Source organism: Triticum urartu, chromosome 1A (assembly GCF_056163025.1).
Source record: "Triticum urartu cultivar PI428250 chromosome 1A, HENAU_Tu73, whole genome shotgun sequence".
Lineage (NCBI taxonomy): Eukaryota > Viridiplantae > Streptophyta > Magnoliopsida > Poales > Poaceae > Triticum > Triticum urartu.
Window position 1 is genome coordinate 342131738 of NC_141873.1, and position 10978 is coordinate 342142715.

Here is a 10978-nt window from a genome sequence, read left to right on the forward strand (position 1 = left end):
TACCCATACATGGAAATGATATGGAGTTGCCTCATGCTTATCTAGATTATAGTGCTATGGTTCGCCATCGGTTTCTTGAGAGGAATGAACAGTTCCAACAGTACCGACTAATCTTTGACAGACAACACACTGTCCATATTGCCCTCATTGCTCCTACTTTCTTTAACTTTCAGGCAAAAAGGAGATATGTTATAACCAGGGAGGAGGCGAACGAGTATGAGAGGAGGACGGAGGCAGCTTGTAACGCCCTTGATGCGGCTATATCTACTATGTGTCGAAGCACGACTTAGAGGCATAACCGCATTGAAAGCAATATCGCAAGTAAGGTAATCTTCACAACAACCCATGTAATATATAAAAGGGGAAATGATACATAGTTGGCTTACACTCGCCACATCACACAAATACATGAATAACATTACAACCATCCAATACACTCATGGTCCGACTATGGTACCAAAATAAAAGATCAACCCCCACATGCGACACGGTCCCCGATCGCCCCAACTGGGCACCACTACTGATCATCTGGGAAAGACACATAGTAATGGCGAGAGTCTTCATCGAACTCCCACTTGAGCTCAAGTGCATCGTCTAGAACGGTATCATCGGTCCCTGCATCTGGTTTGGAAGTAATCTGTGAGTCACGGGGACTCAGCAATCTCGCACCCTCGCGATCAAGACTATTTAAGCTTATAGGTAAGGCAAGTTAATATGTGGAGCTGCAGCAAGCGACTAACATATATGGTGGCTAACCTGTTCGCAAAAGAGAGCGAGAAGAGAAGGAAAAGCACGAATCGAAGAACTATGATCAAGAAGTGATCCTATAACAACCTACGTCAAGCATTACTCCAACACCGTGTTCACTTCCCGGACTCCGCCGAGAAGAGACCATCACGGTTACACACGCGGTTGATTCATTTTAATTAAGTTAAGTTTCATGTTATTTACAACCGGACATTAACAAATTCCCATCTGCCCATAACTGCGGGCACGGCTTTCGAAAGTTCAAATCCCTGCAGGGGAGTCCCAACTTAGCCCATCACAAGCTCTCACGGTCAACGAAGGATATTCCTTCTCCCGAGACATTCCGATCAGACTCGGCATCTCGGTTTTACAAGACATCCTCGGCAATGGTAAAACAAGTCCAGCAACACCGCCTGAATGTGCCGACAAATCCCGATAGGAGCTGCACATATCTCATTCTTAGGGCACACTCAGATGAACACTACGTACAACTAAAACCAACCCTCAAGTTTCCTCGAGGTGGCGCTGCAAGTGGCTCTGTTTGGACCAACACTCAGAGGAGCACTGGCCCGGGGGAGGGGGTTTAAATAAGATGACCCTTGGGCTCCGGAAACCCAAGGGAAAAGAGGCTAGGTGGCAAATAGTAAAACCAAGGTTGGGCATTGCTGGAGGAGTTTTACTCAAGGCGAACTGTCAAGGGGTTCCCATTATCACCCAACCGCGTAAGGAACGAAAAAATCCGTGAACATAACACCGATATGACGGAAACTAGGGCGGCAAGAGTGGAACAAAACACTAGGCAAAAGGCCGAGCCTTCCACCCTTTACCAAGTATATAGGTGCATTAAGATAATGAGATAATATAGTGGTATCCCAACAATAAACAATGTTCCAACAAGGAACGATCTCCAATCTTCACCTGCAACTAGCAACGCTATAAGAGGGGCTGAGCAAAGCGGTAACATAGCCAATCAACAGTTTGCTAGGACATGGTGGGTTAGATGTTTGACATGGCAATTTGGGAGGCATTAAAGCAAGTGGTAGGGGAACGATCTCCAATCTTCACCTGCAACTAGCAACGCTATAAGAGGGGCTGAGCAAAGCGGTAACATAGCCAATCAACGGTTTGCTAGGACATGGTGGGTTAGATGTTTGACATGGCAATTTGGGAGGCATTAAAGCAAGTGGTAGGCATCATAGCATAGGCATAGCAAAAGAGCGAGCATCTAGCAAGCAAAGATAGAAGTGATTTCGAGGGTATGACCATCTTGCCTGCAAAGTTGTCAGAGTTGACTTGATCCTCGTAAGCAAACTCAACGGGCTCCTCGTTAGTGAACTCGTCTCCCGGCACTACCCAAACAAGACAAACAAGCAAAAGGAACTCAATCAACCACGTGCAATGCTCGAACAGCATGATGCAAACATGGTATGCTATGCGGGATGCGATATGTGATGCATATGCAAGATTTGACAAGGAATGATTGAACCTGTCCTGAACTTGGAAATCCAAGAGTTCCACTGGAAAGGTGAGGTGATTTCGGTTGAAATTGATATAAAGATCACCGGAATCGGATGCACGGTTTGGAAATGGCAAGCAAAACAAACATGGCACCGGTCTATGATAAACAGCAAGTAGCCATCTAAATGCATCAAGATAAATATGCTACCACACTCAAACATGACAACAAAATACATGGCAGGGATCCACTCATGATGCTTTACAAAAGATGAACACTGAGCTATGGCTAATTCATCCATTAACAGGTTCAAACAAGCATGGCAAAAGTGCAAATGATAACAGGTTTCAGACTTAGTGAAATAACATGTCAGGAATTTATCATCAGGAAGCACACTTTAGAGCATGAAAATTATATGCTACAGGAACTTAACATGGCAAATCAAGGCATGGCATGGAGCTACTCAAAACACTTAACAAAAGTCCCTTAGTTACCTTGAGCCAAAAGGAATCAGAAAATACAACTGCAAGCATGTGAACATGTCAAAAACATAATCAGATTACAGACTTAGTGAAAAACTGGAGCATGCAAAACAGTTAACGAGTAGGCATGTTCACGAGCTCGATGCACTCACTACATAGCATGGCATGACAAACTAATCATACACCCATCAAGAATACATGGCATAGAAGCTAGACATGGCAAGAACAACAACATAGCATGCACGGATCACTAGCAGCATCCTCGGCAAAATCGTTAACAAGTTAACAATCTGTCAGGATTCACGAAATAGCAAAAGTAGAGCTCGATTGACTCAATCTAGGGTGCTCCATAAATGCAAACAAAGACATGGATCGATAGAGCACCACAATGTTAACAAATCATCCTTACTGATCATCCTCAAAAGAGGCACGAATCACTAGGAAACAACATGAACATATGGCATAATGACAAAATCAGGTCAAGGACTTAGAGAAATTCTAAGTCCCTGAAATCAGCATTACCGAATACGCTACTTTGCAAGCTTGTGCTACTCACCACACATATCACCAAAATACATGGTAAGCACCTATGTAAATATGGCATGGCATATAACAAAACTCATGTAGAGCTCAGGAGCATATCATGCACACATTAATCATGGCAAAAATGACAAATAGATATTTGATGAAACAGATCTGGCAATTTTATCACATAGCCCTCTTCCAACAGCATTTCGGGCATCAAAATGAGCTCAAATGAAAATGTTGCAATGAGATGAAATGATGTACTCTCTGAGGCAAACATTTTTATATGCTACACACGCAAATCGGAGCTACGAATGCAGAGTAATGATGTGATGAAGAATGCAAAAAAACTGGGACTTAGGGAAAAAGTCAACCCGACTAGGGTTTCTCCAGATCTGGATCGGGATCGGCACAAAAAATGAGGTTCGCCGGAAACACTATAGATGGCCGGAGAGGACGGAGTTCGCCGGATTCGTGGACGAGGGGCTCGCCGGTGACCGGAGTAGACGAGGATGGCGACGAGGTGACCGGCGAGGTGGGGCGGCGGCTCGGCGAGGTCAGGCGACGGCGAGGCGATGCGGTGGCGCCGGGGTGCGGCAAGGTGCGTGCGGCGGCAGGGCGGCGAGGCCTACGCCGGCGAGAAGGAGGCGGGCGGCGCGGCGAGGGCGCTGGAGGCCCGGGAGGTCGGCGCGGCTCCGGGCCGCGGGGGCTCTCTACGGGCCGGGCGGGCCGGCGCTGACAGGCGGCGATGTGGGGAATGAGGCGGCGAATGGCGTGATGCCACGTGGTGGCGGCGGCGGGATTTTTCGTCCGGCGGCAGGCGGATACGTCCGGCCGTGCGGAGGGGAGAGGGATCTAGGGTTTGATCCGAAATTTCGGGGGAGATGCCTATTTATAGGTAGAAGGAGCTAGGAGACTCCAAATGGAGTGCGGTTTTCAGCCACGCGATCGTGATCAAACGCTCTAGATGATGGAGAGGGTTTTGGTGGGTTTTGGGCCAAATTGGAAGGGTTTTGGGCTGCAACACACACGAGGCCTTTTCGGTCCCTCGGTTAACCGTTGGAGTATCAAACGAAGTCTAAATGGCACGAAACTTGACAGTCGGTCTATCGGTAGTAAACCAAGGCTGCATGACAAGTCTCGGTCCAATCCGGAAATGTTTAAACCCCCCACACACAAAAAGAGGTAGAAAGGACCACCGAAGGAGATAGGAGCGCCGGAATGCAAAACGGACAACGGGGAAAAAGCTCGGATGCATGAGATGAACACGTGTGCAAATGCAATGCTCATGATGACATGATATGAGATGCATGACAAAGGCAACAACACACAAAGAAAAAAACCCGAACCCGAGGAAAATAAAATAACTTAGCGTCGGAAACGGCAAGAGTTGGGATACATATAAGGTAAATTACATCCGGGGTGTTACATAGCTCGCCTCCAAGCTGTAGCTCTTCAGGCAGTAGTTTCTGCATCTCGGTACCACCCCAGCTATGACTTTGGATATCCGTCAGGCCAGCAGTGGCCATAGACCAACTTAGGCCAAAAGCCTAAGCTTGGGGGAGTATGTATTTCTCACCGACATTACATTCATGTTCACACACTCATTCTAGTTGTCGGTGCTCATACTTTTTCATTGTACTATCCATGCTAGTTTATTTTCTTTTCTAAGCCTTCTTCTTGTGTGTTTGTAAAACCTTAAGAAAAACCAAAAAAATTAGTTGTAGCTTTTAGCTAGTTTACTTTCCATGCATGTTGTATTAGTAATTAAAAGAAAATCCAAAAAGATTTCTCGTTCTTCTTTTGCTTGTTGGGAGCTTTCCCGTGTAAATAGTTCTATTTATTTTCTTATTCTTTGGGGGTCGAGAGGAGAAGACCATGATGAAAATGTTGAGTGGCTCTCGTATGCATTATTTTGATTTAACCAAGAGCCCATATTACCTTGTCTTCTCCCTTGTATAAAATGCTTGCAGATTCCAGCTTAGTCCAATGCACATGCACTATTATTATTATCCACACCGTTCGGTCGTGCGAGTGAAAGGCAATAATGACGATATATGATGGACTGAGTGAGATGAGAAAAGCTGGTATGAACTCGACCTATCTTGTTTTTGTAAATATGATTAGTTCATCTTTCCTGATTCAGCCTATTATGAATGAAACATGTTTGCAATGACAATTAGAGATTATAGTTGCCCATGCCATGCTTAATTAGCTAGGAGTTATTCCATATGAGTCCACCATACCTTCCTATATGCGGTATTTACCTGCCGTTTCAAGTAAATTTGTATGTGCCAAACTCTAAACCTTCAAATGAAATTCCGTTTTGTATGCTCGAATAGCTCATGTATCAACTAGGGCTGTCTATATCTTCCATGCTGGGTGGGTTATTCTCACGATGAGTGGACTCCGCTCATCATTCACGAGAAAATGGCCGGTAACCGGGATGCCCAGTCCCATGCTCAAATCAAATCAAAATAATTGCAAACAAAACTCCCCCGGGATTGTTGTTAGTTGGACGGCACCTGTTGTTTCGGACAAACCATGGATTGATGTTTGTAGGTGGTGGGGGAGTATAAACTTTACCATTCTGTTTGGGAACCGCCTATAATGTGTGTAGCATGGAAGATATCGAGATCTCTGGGTTGTTATGTTGACAATGAAAGTATGCCACTCAAAATATTATTTATCTCTATTTCAAAATTCGAGCTCTGGCACCTCTGCAATTCTCTGCTTCCCTCTACGAAGGGCCTATCTATTTACTTTTATGTTGAGTCATCATCATCTTATTAAAAAGCACCAGTTGGAGAGCACCGCTGTCATTCGCATGCATTGCTATTAATTTGCATTGAGTATGACTGTGATTGGATCTCTTTTACCATGAATTACAATGTATATTCAGTCCTTGATCTTCAGGGGGGGCTCTGCATTTATGTTTTGCGGTCTCAAAAAGGGCTAGCGAGATACCATCTTGTTATATCATGTTATGATTGTTTTGAGAAAGTGTTGTCATCCAAGATTTATTATTATTATTCGCTAGTTGATTATGCCATTGATATGAGTAAACATGAGACCTAAATGTTATTGTGAATATGGTTAGTTCACACTCTTTGCTGAAAACTTGAATGTTGCCTTTACATATTTGCAACAACAAGATCAAACAGAGTTTGTAAAAGTTTTGTTTATCACTTTCAGTTTATCAACTGAATTGCTTGAGGACAAGCAAAGGTTTAAGCTTGGGGGAGTTGATACGTCTCCAACGTATGTACTTTTCCAAACACGTTTGCCCTTGTTTTGGAGTCTAACTTGCATGATTTGAATGGAACTAACCCGAACTAACGTTGTTTTCAGCAGAACTGCCATGGTGTTATTTTTGTGCAGAAATAAAAGTTCTCAGAATGACCTGAAAATCCATGGAGACATGTTTTGGAATTAATGAAAAATACTGGCGAAAGAATCAGCATCAGGGGCCCACACCCTATCCACGAGGGTGCAGGGCACGCCCCCTGCCTCGTGGGCCCCCTGGGACTCCACCGACCACAACCCTAACTCCATATATTCACTTTCGGGGAGAAAATAATCAAAGAGAAGGATTCATCGCGTTTTACGATACGGAGCCACCGCCAAGCCCTAATCTTCCTCAGGAGGGCTGATCTGGAGTCTGTTCGAGGCTCTGGAGAGGGGAATCCATCGCCATCGTCATGATCAACCATCCTCCATCACCAATTTCATGATGCTCACCGCCGTGCGTGAGTAATCTCATCGTAGGCTTGCTGGATGGTGATGGGTTGGATGAGATTTACCATGTAATCGAGTTAGTTTTGTTAGGGTTTGATCCCTAGTATCCATTATGTTCTAAGATTGATGTTGCTATGACTTTGCTATGCTTAATGCTTGTCACTAGGGCCCGAGTGCCATGATTTCAGATCTGAACCTATTATGTTTTCATGAATATATGTGAGTTCTTGATCCTATCTTGCAAGTCAATAGTCACCTACTATGTGTTATGATCCGGCAACCTCGAAGTGACAATAATCGGGACCACTCCCGGTGATGACCGTAGTTTGAGGAGTTCATGTATTCACTAAGTGTTAATGCTTTGGTCCGATACTCTATTAAAAGGAGGCCTCAATATCCCTTAGTTTCCAATAGGACCCCGCTACCACGGGAGGGTAGGACAAAAGTTGGCATGCAAGTTATTTTCATAAGCACGTATGACTATATTCAGAATACATGCCTACATTACATTGATGAACTAGAGCTAGTTCTGTGTCACCCTATGTTATAACTGTTGCATGAGGAATCGCATCCGACATAATTATCCATCATTGACCCATTGCCTATGAGCTTTTCACATATTGATCTTTGCTTAGTTACTCTTCCATTGCCACTGTTACGATTGCTACAAAAACTACTATTGTTACTTTTGCCACTGTTACCGTTACTTCCATACTACTTTGCTACTAAATACTTTGTTGTAGATATTAAGTCTTTCAGGTGTGTTTGAATTGACAACTCAACTGCTAGTACTTGAGAATATTATTTGGCTCCCCTTGTGTCGAATCAATAATTTGGGTTGAATACTCTACCCTCGAAAATTGTTGCGATCCCCTATACTTTTGGGTTATCAACCCTCAAGAATGCTTTTCTTATCATAACAGACTGTTTTGGCCTGTCCTTTGCCTCAAAAGGATTGGACTACCTTGCTGCACTTTTGTTACTACTATCGCTACTTGCTCATTACAAATTATCTTGCTATCAAACTACTCTGCTACTAACAATTTCAGCACTTGCAGACATTACCTTACTGGAAACGACTTGTCATTTAATTCTGCTTCTCGTTGGGTTCGACACACTTATTTATTGAAAAGATCTACAATTGATCCCCTATACTTGTGGGTCATCAAGGCTATTTTCTGGCGCCGTTGCCGGGGAGTGAAGCGCCTTTGCTAAGTGGAATTTGGTAAGGAAACATTTATATAGTGTGCTGAAATTTATTGTCACCTGTTACTATGGGAAACAATCCTTTGAGGGGTTTGTTCGGGGCATCTCCACCTCGTCCGAAACCATAGTTAGCTACCCCTCAACCTACTACACCTACTAAAAATATTGAATATTAAATTCCTTCGGGTATGATAGAACATCTAGCTAATCCTTATGCAGGAGATGGAACCCAACATCCCGATATGCACTTGTTATATGTAGAACAAATTTGTGGATTGTTTAAGATTGCAGGTTTACCTGGAGACAAAGTTATGAAGAAGGTTTTCCCTTTATCTTTGAAGGGAAAAGCATTGGCATGGTATAGGCTATGCGATGATATTGGATCATGGAATTGGAATCGTTTCAAATTGGAGTTCCACCAAAAGTTTTATCCTATGCATCTAGTTCATCATGATCGGAATTATATATATAATTTTTGGCATTGTGAAGGAGAAAGTATCGCTCTAGCTTGGGGGAGGCTTAAGTCAATGTTATATTCATGCCCCAATCATGAGCTCTCAAGAGAAATTATTATCCAGAACTTTTATGCTCGGCTTTCTCGTAATGATCAAACCATGCTTGATACTTCTTGTGCTGGTTCTTTTATGAAGAATACTATTGAATTCCGGTGGGATCTTTTGGAAAGAATTAAACTCAACTCTGAAGATTGGGAACTCGACAAAGGTAAAGAGTCAGGTATTAAACTTGAGTATGATTTTGTTAAATCTTTTATGGACACCGATGCTTTTCAAAAGTTTAGCACTAAATGTGGACTTGACTCTGAGATAGTAGCCTCCTTTTGTGAATCATTTTCTACTCATGTTGAACTCCCTAAAGATAAGTGGTTTAAATATCACCCACCTATTCAGGAAGAAACTAAAGAACCAGTACCAGTTAAAGAAGAAACTATACTTTATAATGTTGATCCAGTTGTTCATTCTGCTTATATTGAGAAACCACCTTTCCCTGTTAGGATAAAGGAACATGCTAAAGTTTCAACTGTGGTTAATAAAAGCTATATTAGAACACCTAAACCTGATGAACAAATTAAAGTTGAACCTAGTATTGCTATGGTTAAATATCTCTTGGAAGAAGATATGGTTGGGCATGTTATTTACTTCTGTGAAGAAGCTACTAGAATTGCCAAAACTGATAAGAAAGATAAACATAGACCTGTTGTTGGCATGCCTGTCATCTCAGTTAAAATAGGAGATCAGTGTTATCATGGTTTATGTGACATGGGTGCTAGTGTGAGTGCTATTCCTTACACCTTATATCAAGAAATTACGAAAGACATAGCACCTGCAGAATTAGAAGACATAGATGTTACTATTAAACTGGCTAACAGAGACACCATGCCAACTTTTGGGATTGTCAGAGATGTTGAAGTCTTGTGTGGGAAAATAAAATACGCTACTGATTTTCTTATTCTTGGTTCCCCATAAGATGACTTTTGTCCCATTATTTTTGGTAGACCTTTCTTGAATATAGTTAATCCTAAGATAGACTGTAAGAAACAAACTATTGGTGTTAGCTTTGGTGATGAGTCTCATGAGTTTAATTTTTCCAAGTTTAGTAGAAATCTTCATGAAAAAGAATTGCCTAGTAAATATGAATTAATTGGTCTTGCTTCTATTGTTGTACCACCTACTGACCCTTTAGAACAATATTTGCTAGACCATGAGAATGATTTACATATGCATGAAAGAAATGAAGTAGATAAAAATTTCTTTGAACAACGTCCTCTACTTAAACACAATTTGCCTATTGAAACTATAGGAGGTCCTCCTCCACCTAAAGGTGATCCTGTCTTTGAATTAAAACAATTGCCAGATACTTTGAAATATGCTTATCTTGATGAAAAGAAGATATGTCTTGTTATTATTAGTGCTAACCTTTCAGAACATGAAGAAGAAAGATTATTGAAAGTTCTAAGGAAGCATCGAGCTGCTATTGGATATACTCTTTATGATTTAAAGGGCATTAGTCCCACTCTATGTCAGCACAAAACTAATATGGAAACTGATGCTAAACCCGTTGTTGATCATCAACGTCGTTTAAATCCAAAGATGAAAGAAGTGGTAAGAACGGAAATTTTAAAACTTCTGGAAGCAGGTATAATCTATCCCATACCTGATAGTAGATGGGTAAGCCATGTTCATTGTGTTCCTAAGAAAGGAGGTATAACTGTTGTTCCTAATGATAAGAATGAACTTATTCCAGAATGAATTGTTATAGGCTATAGAATTGTAATTTATTTTAGAAAATTAAAGAAAGCAACTAGAAAAGATCATTACCCTTTGCCTTTTATTGATCAAATGCTTGAAAGATTATCTAATCACACACACTGTTGCTACCTTGATGGATATTCTGGCTTTTCACAAATACCTGTTTCTCAACTTGATCAAGAAAAGACCACTTTTACTTGTCCCATTCGAACCTATGGTTATAGATGTATGCCTTTTGGTTTATGTAATGCACCTGCTACCTTTCAAAGATGTATGACTGCTATATTCTCTGACTTTTGTGAAAAGATTGTTGAGGTTTTCATGGATGACTTTTCTGTTTATGGGAAGTCTTTTGATGACTGTTTAAGCAATCTTGATTGAGTTTTGTAGAGATGTGAACAAGCAAATATTGTCTTGAATTGGGAGAAGTGCCACTTTATGGTTAATGAAGGCATTGTCTTGGGTCATAAAATTTCTGAAAGAGGTATTGAAGTGGATAAAGCCAAGGTTGATGCAATTGAGAAAATGCCATGTCCTAAAGATATAAAAGGTATTCG